General features: G+C 39.7%; 1 long non-coding RNA gene across 1 annotated transcript in view; it reads left to right on the top strand.

Moving 5' to 3' along the window:
* Positions 1 to 4,449: 4,449 nt before the first annotated feature.
* The window catches only part of LOC110948261 (uncharacterized), a 139,775-nt gene continuing 133,662 nt past the window's right edge, over positions 4,450 to 10,562 (top strand). The window contains exons 1-2 of the long non-coding RNA XR_002595523.2: positions 4,450 to 4,560; positions 4,827 to 4,888. This is a non-coding gene — a long non-coding RNA (uncharacterized LOC110948261). The remainder of the gene's footprint in view (positions 4,561 to 4,826; positions 4,889 to 10,562) is intronic.

The following is a 10,562-nucleotide window of genomic DNA, read 5'->3' as shown; positions in this document are numbered from 1 at the left end:
AGACAAGCGTTCGGAGAGAAGTTTGAGAAAGAATTCTCAGACTCTTTTATACACCACAATTTGTCTTCATTCATATCTACTTAATTCTTGTCGACAAAATCTTCATTAAAAATGGCCCAGGGTTGTTTTTTTTCTCTTTTTTTTGTGATTGTGTTGCTGCATTGATCACCGTCCAAGTGGTAAATTGATCTGTTTTCTATCTTCTCTTATTTAATAATGCAGTGAATTAAAACTGCCAGAGGGTGGTCTTTTCCGCTCACTTGAGATTGTTTCTGGGTGAAACTGATGAAAACGCTGCTATAGGTTTCGGGGGAAACTTGCAGGATTAATTTCTCTGTAGGTGGAAGCTAACGATAGCCGCCTGGGTTGAGGTTTGAGCAAACTTTAAACTGAACTCTACTCTGTGGTAATCGCAATTTTTTTTTCTTTTTTTTAAAACAGCTGCTGTCTAATGCTTGGAAGTAGAATGAAAGCATTTACCGACACTGTAGATCCGTCATGACACCTGAAACCAAACAACTTTGTCAGAACGTCGTCAGTGAGTCACCACAATGTGCTGAGTTAAAGTGACAAAGTTTCAGGTGCGTGTGTGATTTTCCTGGAAAGAGGAAAAACTGTTGATGTTGGGAAACTTCGAGTTGTTTACATCATATTTTTGTAGCAAATCCAATGTATTCCCTCCAATTTAGTGCAATCTTTAGTCTCTTATATATATCTGCTTCTGAATTTCAAGACGCAGTTTGAAATGTTTCATGAAGAATCAGAGGAAGACTAATAGTTTGATGAAGAGTCAAAGGCTGACAACATGAAGCTAAGACATGAAACACATGAAAGCGGAACAGCAAGACCAAGAAGATCTCTGGAGATAAAAAAAATAAAGAGAGAACATTCAAACCTAATGCAGATTTTCAAGTAGGAGGCTAGATTTCACTAAACACTGTACTTAATTTGTTCCTAACACATGACAGGTGCTGCTAAGAAGAGGCTCATTCATTGCAGGGATCACAGCAACAGCTCGGCCCACCGATCCAGTCGGCCCGTTGCTCTGCACAGTTAATGTGTTTTTGTCAGTGGGAAAATTCCAGCGCTGCACTGGGTCCCATGTGGTTGTGGTTTGGGTGAGAGGCACAGTAATGCGTTTGTGACGCAAGAGGGAGGAAATTGCAGAAGCTTCCTGCACAACTGTGCTTTTGTACCACTTCCAGGTGGATACCGGGCCAGTCTGCAGGCAAACAAGAGCGCTTGGATTCAACCAGAGAGGAGGAGGATGATGGTGCAACAGCACAACCTGAAGCCTGAAGGAGGTGCTGCATCTTTAAAGCTTGCTAGCTTCCTGGAAACACACATTTGATGCAACATCCTCTTCAGGTGAATATTTTGAGGAAAAACATCAACTTGCATGCTGCAATATGATGTCCTGCTACAGGGCAGCAGAATTTAGGACAGCAAGTTTGTGTGAGAATAATAACTGAATGCTGTTGTTTGAGAAGCAGTGTAAAAATAACTTTACTTAAATATTGTCTTAAATATCGCTATATTACTGCTTCCAATGAAACTGATCTGAGAGCAGCAGAAACTGAGAAAGAGTTGGATTTAATGTCTTCATCTGCAGCTGATTTTTTACATCTTAGGGCTGAAAGACGACCTGAAATCTGAAAGCTGCAACACCGAGCAGCGTCTGACAGCCTAGAGTCAACAGATTCAGATTCCTACTGAAACCGGTTCAGAGAAGACGCCTCAAAAACGAAACCAGCTGAACGTTGTGCTTCAGAAGGACTCAGGGACTGGACCAGTTCACAGTCTTTGGTTTACCAGAAGGTTTCAGACACAAACAAAGACGTTTTTCTAAGTCCACTACAGGTGACACAGATGGACTGAAACCATAGACTGTATATATAGTGGACGTAGCATCTGGCTCCAGAATTGAAGCCAACCCGGAAGTGGCAAAAACTTGCAATAGGGTTGGCTCCAAAAAGCTTTTTCTCCATTGACCCCAATTTTTTTTGAAAAAATAAAATTTGATAGACTGATGTTCTACAGCTCAGGATTTTTTTCCCGTTAGTTTTCATGGTCAAAATGAGAGATGAGGTGGCCGATCTTAAAATAAATCAATACTGAATTTTAAATAAATCATTAAAGTTGGCGGAGCCAGGGGGCGTGGCTATACTTGATAGACAGCAGCAGAAGCCTCTGCGGTAAAATGTAGGCGGGATAAGAGAGTCCTCAGCCAATCCTGCCCCTAGTTGCTCTCCGGTCCAGTCTGTTTGATGACGCTTTTTACGTCACTGGCTCCAAAAAATCCAAAACGGCGACCAGGAAGTAGCAAAATCCGGGCTTCATTTTCTCGGCGTTGAAACCAACGGGTGAGATCACGGTTAGTTTACGCCTGACTGAAACCTGCTAAAAACTGCATCAAATTTCAGTCATATTTCATCAAATTAAAGATCGATGCTAATAGAGGATCACACCGTTTTCCATGGGGATATCACTAATATGGACAAGAAAAATTATTCTTAAATTTAAGTTTTATATTTTTTAACCACATGGAGGCAGCACAGTGTTGAGTCTTTCATAGCCACACAGTACAGATGATTATGGTATACTGACTACCAAGGAGCGATGTTCACAGGTGGAAATACAATAAAAAATGTACATTTCTGTATGCTAAATCTAAAAAAAAACTGCATAAATAGTTTACAAACTACAGTGTCGAGAAAATTAGCTAATTTGGAGAAAACAGATATTTCTAAATCTTAGAGGACATTACAAAAGGTTCAGTATGGTGTAATCATATTACATTACATTGCACTGCTTGGTCTCCTGACTGCGGATATACCATGTAATTAATCAAAAGATTAAAGATTTCTGAATGTATATGGTGCTTTACAGGCAGCTTTTCACTGATGTTATGTGAATTAGTTTATTTAATACTGAACAAAATACTGGTTTCATGTGCATGGAAAGAGTCATTCCAACATTTGTGGGTTCAATGCAGCTAGCTTTATCAGGAGGAAGTACATGAAGCATCCCAAACTTGCACAAACTTTCAATTTTTCAAAGTATTCAATCAGTATAGTGCATGTTGCCAGGTGAGGCTTCTAAATATGAATAGTTCAACAATGTTCAGACCATGACACTGTTAATTCAACACATTCTGCACCTACTACAACACAAGCTGCAGCAACTTTATTATTCACCTCACTTGGTTTAATCACAGAGTTCTGGTCAGAATAATAGCCATTCACATCTGCCATCTGCTGTAATACACTTTAGTCTGAATTATGGTATTTTCTTTGTAATTAACATGCAACATTTCCCATCTGGCACAACCATAGCTAACATTTTCCATCTGCTACAGAACATTTTGACTTTACCTCCTCTCTGCGTGCATAACACAAACCCAATGCCTTCAGTGAGTTTATTAAATATTCAGCTGGTTTGTAGCACTATGATGACCAAGTTTCTGCAAGTCAGTTGAAAAATACTTTCTTTTTCATGTGATAGTATTTTTCATGAAGTGTGGACAATGTTGATGCTGTTTGGTAAAATATTTGCTAAAATATTCAGTAAACACAGTAAAAATGCTTAAAATAGCGTATTAAACCATCTGCTTAGAATGAAAACACACAGTCAGAGAATAAAAACAGCATATGAGGGTTATTAATTCATCATAAAACCCACATGTGTGTGCAGTGGCTGGGGGAGGTGGGGGACTGAAGAAGAGTGTTGTGACATACCTACACTGTTATATTTTGAACCTCTGGCACCATCTGGTGTTTGATTGGTAATAAAAATATTGTTTTGATAGAGATTTCAAAATTGTCCAGTGTGTCCCCTGCCTTCGCCCTGAGTCGACTGGGATAGACTCCAGCACCCCCGTGACCCTACAAAGTATTAAGTGCTGCAAGGATGATGAATAGATTTCAATTTTTTAGACAATTGGTGATTGAATATTGAAAATGTTACTTCATATTACTTATGATTCAGCATCAGCTTCACAGTGGCTTGGTAGATGATCCCCAGTTCACATCCTGGCCTTCCTGGGATCTTTCTGCATGGAGTTTGCATGTTGTTCCTGTGCATGTGCGGTTTTTTTGGGGGGTACTCCTGCTTCCTCCCACATTCCAAAAACATGCTGAGGTTAATTGATTACTCTAAATTGTCTGTAAGTGTGAATGTGAGTGTGATCATCTGTATATGTAGTCCTGTGATAGGCTGGTGACCAGGGGCGGAGCTAGACCATTTTCAGGGGTGCTTGAGCACCCCTTAATTTTTTTTAAGCACCCCTAGAATTATTGGGTGTTATTTATCTATGTTTATAATAAATGCTGAAATAATTATCAACAGTGTTATTTATTTTACCGTTTCAAACCAAATGTAAAATCTGGAAAAGTTCTCCCAAATTTGACCCCCCGGTTTTGGATAATGGTTTGATCCATTAAGAGAGCGCAAGTTCCCCTCTACTCCGCCGCTGTGCTGAATGCTGCTCCCACCCCTGTGTGCGTGTGATGGATCGGGCAGAGAGATTGACAGGCTAGCCAACAGAGCCAGCAACTGCAGGTGACTGCAACATTTACTTGGCATTTATACCCTGAAGTGAACTCACAAGTTTGTCCATGAAATCTGCATTTATAAGCCTGAGGTGTCTAAACAAACAATCCAGCTAGCCAGCTTGCCTTCTAGCTAGCGAATTTTACTCGTTTAGCCTCGCAAATCACAAAATGAAGCAAGCAATGCTTATGGCATGCCAAACATGAAGGTGAAAAAAGGCTATTGTAATTTCACACTGGTGCCATATCATTGTTTTATCAATGTGTTGTTTGTAGGCCGACCGTCACAGTGGATGTTAGGGCATTTTTTCCCAAGAAAACTCCAGCAAAAGCTTCAGGTAAGGTTTGGGGGGGCAAAGCACAGAACACGAGCGATGTTACTGCATGTGTTCAAATGTTTATTTTGTGGCGTTAATTCAATTGCTAGCAGACATATTTTGAAAATCAAACTTCAAACGGTCAGCATTTTGAGAAGGACTATTTTGACTGTTTCTTGAACCAACGAATAGTATCTAAGAGAATGACTGAGCTCTGTTATGAATGCAGAAGAGCTGGGTGAGCCGTCGCTTAACATTGGTCAGATGTGTGTGTGTGTTCCCCCCCCCCGCCCAACCACCCCTTGAGCTGAAAGTCTAAAACCGCCCCTGCTGGTGACCTGTCCAGGTGTCCCCTGCCTTCACCCTAATCAGCTGGGATAGACTTTACCCCTGCCACGACCTTAATGAGGATCAAGCTGTGTATAGAGAATGAACGGATGGATGATTCAATCAAGCAGAGATGATTTTTGCATCCTGTGAGTTTGACCTCACTGCAATATTCAGGACTATTTGACAAATTTATTCATTTTGGCCAATGTTGGAACTGGTGTATTTTATAGGATTATTTTATTTGCTTGAGTTTCCTTTCTGGAAATCATTACCTTTCTTGATAGCTTTATTTAAATAGTGCCATTTCACTGCATCAATTATCTCAGGACATGTCATGGTCAAAGGTCAGGACCTTATAAATGATACTGTAGAGAGAAACCCAACAAATCCAAGCACCTAGCACCAAGCTCCCTTTTAACAGGAAGAAACCTAAAGTAGAACAGGCCTCAGGGATCCATCAGGCTTCCATCTGCCTCAACTTGTTGTGTTAAAGCCAGAGCAGAGAGAGAAAGGGAATGCAGAGGGAGACAGACACACTCGACTCGGCTCAGAAACATGCAGCTCCAGATCCAGAGATACCTTCAGAGAGAAGAAAACACAAACTGTAGAAGAAAACGCTGAGATGAAGAGATGCAGTGGTGGCGTATAAATCCAGTGTCTACGGGTTTTCTGGATGTGGAGTTGTGAAATGATCATGATTCAGTGTTTTCCCCAAAATATTTAAGAAGAGAAATCCGTATCTGGTTTAATCAGATACAGAAATCTAGGCTTGTGTTCATGGAGGGAATGATTATACGGTTGCACACAAGGTTTCTGGTTTAATTCTCAGGACTCACTGGAGAGATAGAAGCCATAAAAATGACACCTTTCCTTCATTTTTTAAATTAAATTAAACACATGAGCATATCATAACTGCTGAAGGTCCGATCAGGTTCAACGACACGCTTATGGGAAATAAAGAGCATGCTCAGTTGATAAGCAAAATCTGAAACACGTTTGAACTGATTAATGGCTGTGCTCGGAGAAGCTGTTAATTAAAACCACCGTCAGAGATTGTGTGAAATATAGCAGCTGTCTGTAACACACACCAGGAAGGAAATCAGGCTTTCCTCTGTTTTCCAGCCAAATACTAACATCTGAAAACAGCAGGCAAATAATAGTTTCACAGCATTAATTATTAGTGCGTGTGTGGGTGTGAGAGAGAAAGTGTGCGAAGTATGTGTGCTTAAGAAAACATGTCAGAACATAAAGCAGGGTGAAACACAAGCAACTTGTCAAAAATCAAAAACCCATGTTTACTGCATTCACTAAATATCACGTCACAATAAATGTACCAATCTGCTTAAATTAGCTTTAATTTTATTGCTGTTTGTTGCAACCGCGTTCTGTGTTTTGAAGTCGCTTTGATTTGTCAGTTTGATCTTCTAAGGCTGTAATCTGAGTGAGCGCCACAAGGTGTCAGCAACAACTTTGTTCTGGATGGTTTTCAGGAAGAGCACAATCAGAATCAAAATCAGCTTTAATCACCAAGTAGGTACACAGCATACAAGAAGTTTGGTTTCAGCTGTTGATCCCATTTCAGGAATAAGGAATCGAACAAAATAATTTTAAAAAGCAACACATGCAGATAGATATAAACACAATAGTGCAAAATGGTAGTTGCTAAAGTGAGAATTGTGCAAAAAGGAAAGAATGATGTTCATAGTGCAAAAATATTGCACAGGTACAGAATTGTACAGAAAGGTAATAAAACGTCAGCGATGTTTTAGCTGAGAATGGCTCAGCCGTTTAGTGAGGAGGAGTTCAGTGAGGAAGAAGCATCTCAGTGGGACGACAGCAGATGTGTTCTGGGATTTTTCTGTGAATTATCATAAAGCAATGAAAAGCGTACAGAAATGTGCATATTTTAACGTAGACAGACACACAAACACTCAGTCATAATTATCACCGCCTCATATTGGATACTAGGAGGTTCACAGCAGTTTATAATAGCCATCATTTCTTCACTGCTTTACAGAACAGTTTAACTTTTTTCAATCTATTGACATACTTTATCTCTCTATCTCTCTCTGATGATGTCTTTAATTTCAGTTTTTTAAGCTTTTTTCAGAAATTTACATGAGCATTTTAACATGAAATGCACCCTTTTTGTTTTTTACACTTCACATTTAACTTTCTATTCATGATTTACTGTCAGATGCTTCCTGTTTAAACACAAACGAAAGATATGTAATAAAATATATTTTTCCCCATATAAAGACAATTTATCTGGGTGTATTTTACAATCTATAATGAGATAAGGTTTGTACAGATGATAAACTGAGCGGTAACATAAGCTATCTGGAATTTATTGTCCACATATTAAAGTTATCATATATAAACAAACTGTAACCAAGGGGATATATTTAGTGCTTGAATTTCCTCTCTGGAAATCAAAACTGTTTTATCTCTTATCTAAATTTTCATATCATATGTTCTGAAATAAAAGCGTGAATATCAGTGGTGAATTGATACTTCTGGGAAAGAATACTGGAGAGATTTCTGTTACAGAAAGCTGCATGTATCCGAACGAAAACCAAAGCTTATTGATGCAGAATATAGCTCCATCCCAATACAGTGAAGCTTCTCATGCCACAGCCCACACAACTAAAACTGTTTGCCTCTAAACTGTAGACATTTTGTGGATTTGTCTTACTAAACAAGGATAATCTCAAAGTTAAATGGTCTATTCTACTGGCTGAATCTCCATCTGAAACCATCTGCTCTCTTCTGTTTTATTCCTCCTCAACTTGCCTGACTTAACTCACCACCAGCCTAAGAGGAATCCATATCATTTCTAAAGGAATTTAACCATTCGCAGCCTCTAAAAACTCCACCTACCTCTAAATAATAGCGTTTTTTTTATGGCCCCTCTCACTCACCCGTACACACCCTTCACTGAATGTTAATGCAATATGGTCGCAGCCTGGCCAGGGGTGGGGATTGACTTGTTTCCAAACACTTAATTCAATTTGTCATCGCCATTCAGGAGGGCTCAAGTGGTCTAATTTGTGTTAATGAGGGGTAATAAAGTCATAGCCCCTATATACTGCCAGGGGGGGCGTAAGCGAGTGTGTGCTCGGGGTGAGTGTGTGTGCAGGGATGGGGGTTGTAGTACCGTATTGACTTGCTTTGGTCTCAGGCGGCTTGCCTGGCTGTTCTTGTGGCGTTGCCGTCCATCAGGACACCGCCACCTCCCTTCCCTTCTCTCTATTTACCCCTAATTAGATAGTCTTTGTTGGGTTAATGCTGCGCCATCTGGTCAGCCGTCCGGGGGTGTCAGCGGCAGGATTGAGGTGGGGGACCCAGAAGGAAGGGTCTCTGCGGTGAGGAGGCCCTTCTCCTCCATCCTCCTCTCCGCCCTCCCCTCATTCAATATCTCTGGCTAGAACCATCTTCCCCCTTTGGCTGACACCACAAGGACCCTTTCACACTTGAAGGAATTAGTGAAAGATTGATGTCTCCCTCTCTGTCGCTGGTAGAGGGTGCAGCAAACATAGCGGTGAGGCCGACTCCCTGCAGCCGTCGTATTGTGTTCCCCGTGCAGACCGCAGGTTCCAGAAGACAGATAAAATGTCAGCAGTCCCAGAGGTTGGGAGTTGGAGATTTGAGTAATTTGGTAGTAAAATAACCAAAAGTAGAAAGTCGTGGTCGCATCGAGCGAATGCCAGGTGTGCCGGAGAGTGAATGTGTTGCAGGTGGTGGTGAAAGTGTGAACTGAACTGACTGAGTAGCATCAGACCTGTGTCCTTGAAACAACATTCATACATAATGGAAACTTTGAAGGGTTAATAATGAAAAATAAATGTTGTTAATTGATGTATTTAGTTGCAAAAATGCTGGTACCAAAGAAACAGTAACATGTTGCATTTGATTTGGACATACGATCCACGTGTAACTACAGAATTATAGCATAGTTGTGTGGTTTAAGAAGCATTTTTGGTCTAATCTAATACAGGGAAAGTCAACAGTGACTTACGATACAACATTCAAAAACATCTTAAAACATGATCCAGACACTACTATAATTCAGAAAACTGCTTCTCTAACTACACAAAAGGTGTAGAAAGCAAACATGTGTGCACTGTGATGTGTTTATAACGACTTTTAAATCATTATTCTACACAGCTCTGTTCAAAAACACAATAAAACGCACTCAGATCACCAACACATGTAGAATGTAAGTATAAAGCATTACTGGAATAACTGGTCGTTGCACTAAAACGTCAACATTTATCTTGTAGCACATAATCAAACTTTCATTTTCATTTATTCATGCCAAAATGTGATGAGAGAATTTTTTTTTCAGTATGAAGCTTAAATACTTCGTGTTGCTATTCTCAATGTGGACACAATATGGAACAGCCACAGACGTTCTTTGGCTTCTACAAAAGCGCCTTTATTGTCTAACAAGAGAAACTGCAGGCGTAGCACTGGTTTGATTTAAACACAATTTTTTTGAAGATAAATTTTTTACATGGATATTGTTCTCATCATTGTGGCCATTCTAACTAATGACTTATGATGCCTCTGCACTCCCAGGATGCCGTGTAGAAATCTGCAAAACATGACTCCAATAAAATAACATATACAGCAAACAGTGTGAGCCTTTATTAGATAAATCCAAACTCAAGTAAAAACAGAGAAACCGGCACCCTCATACTATTGTAGTTAACTACTGAAGGATCTATTTTTTTTTTTTTAAATGACACTATTTTGATTGCACTTAATATAATCTCCAGCACCAAAATCCCCAAATGAATAATGGATATGCAGGTTGGTAGCCTTGGAAAGGGATCAAATATAGAAAATACATGTTCCTTATCATGAATATTTAAGTATAACTAAACATCAACAAGGTTCTGCTGCAGTGACACTGATCTGTACTGAACAGACTACAGACAGCTGCATCAGAGCAAACATCCAACAAAAAGGACAATCACCTTGGAAACACCAGAGTAAAAGTATGTGAGTGGAGGGATAAACGACCTGAGAACATTAGTCATTCATACTATAGGATTTATAGATCTCATAATTTAAAAGAAACCATATTTGATTCTAGTTCTTGAATATATATTTCCTTTTCTGTATGTTTTTGGATAAATTATCAGTGTGGCTGCCATTGACTGGCTATATGAATGATGAATGGCTTCAGATATTGGTTGTCCACTGTCCTGCAAATCCTAGATAGCTGGGAGACTAAGAAATGGAGTATTTAGCCAAGCTGGTAGGAGATTCTCAGAAATCCAAGAAATGGATTTGTAGAAAACAACTTCAAACCTTTATTTTACAAACACCCATTTCAAGCCATAGTTTCCTAACTTCC

This window comes from Acanthochromis polyacanthus, chromosome 10, assembly GCF_021347895.1.
Source record: "Acanthochromis polyacanthus isolate Apoly-LR-REF ecotype Palm Island chromosome 10, KAUST_Apoly_ChrSc, whole genome shotgun sequence".
NCBI lineage: Eukaryota > Metazoa > Chordata > Actinopteri > Pomacentridae > Acanthochromis > Acanthochromis polyacanthus.
This window is presented reverse-complemented; position numbering and strand designations above follow the sequence as displayed.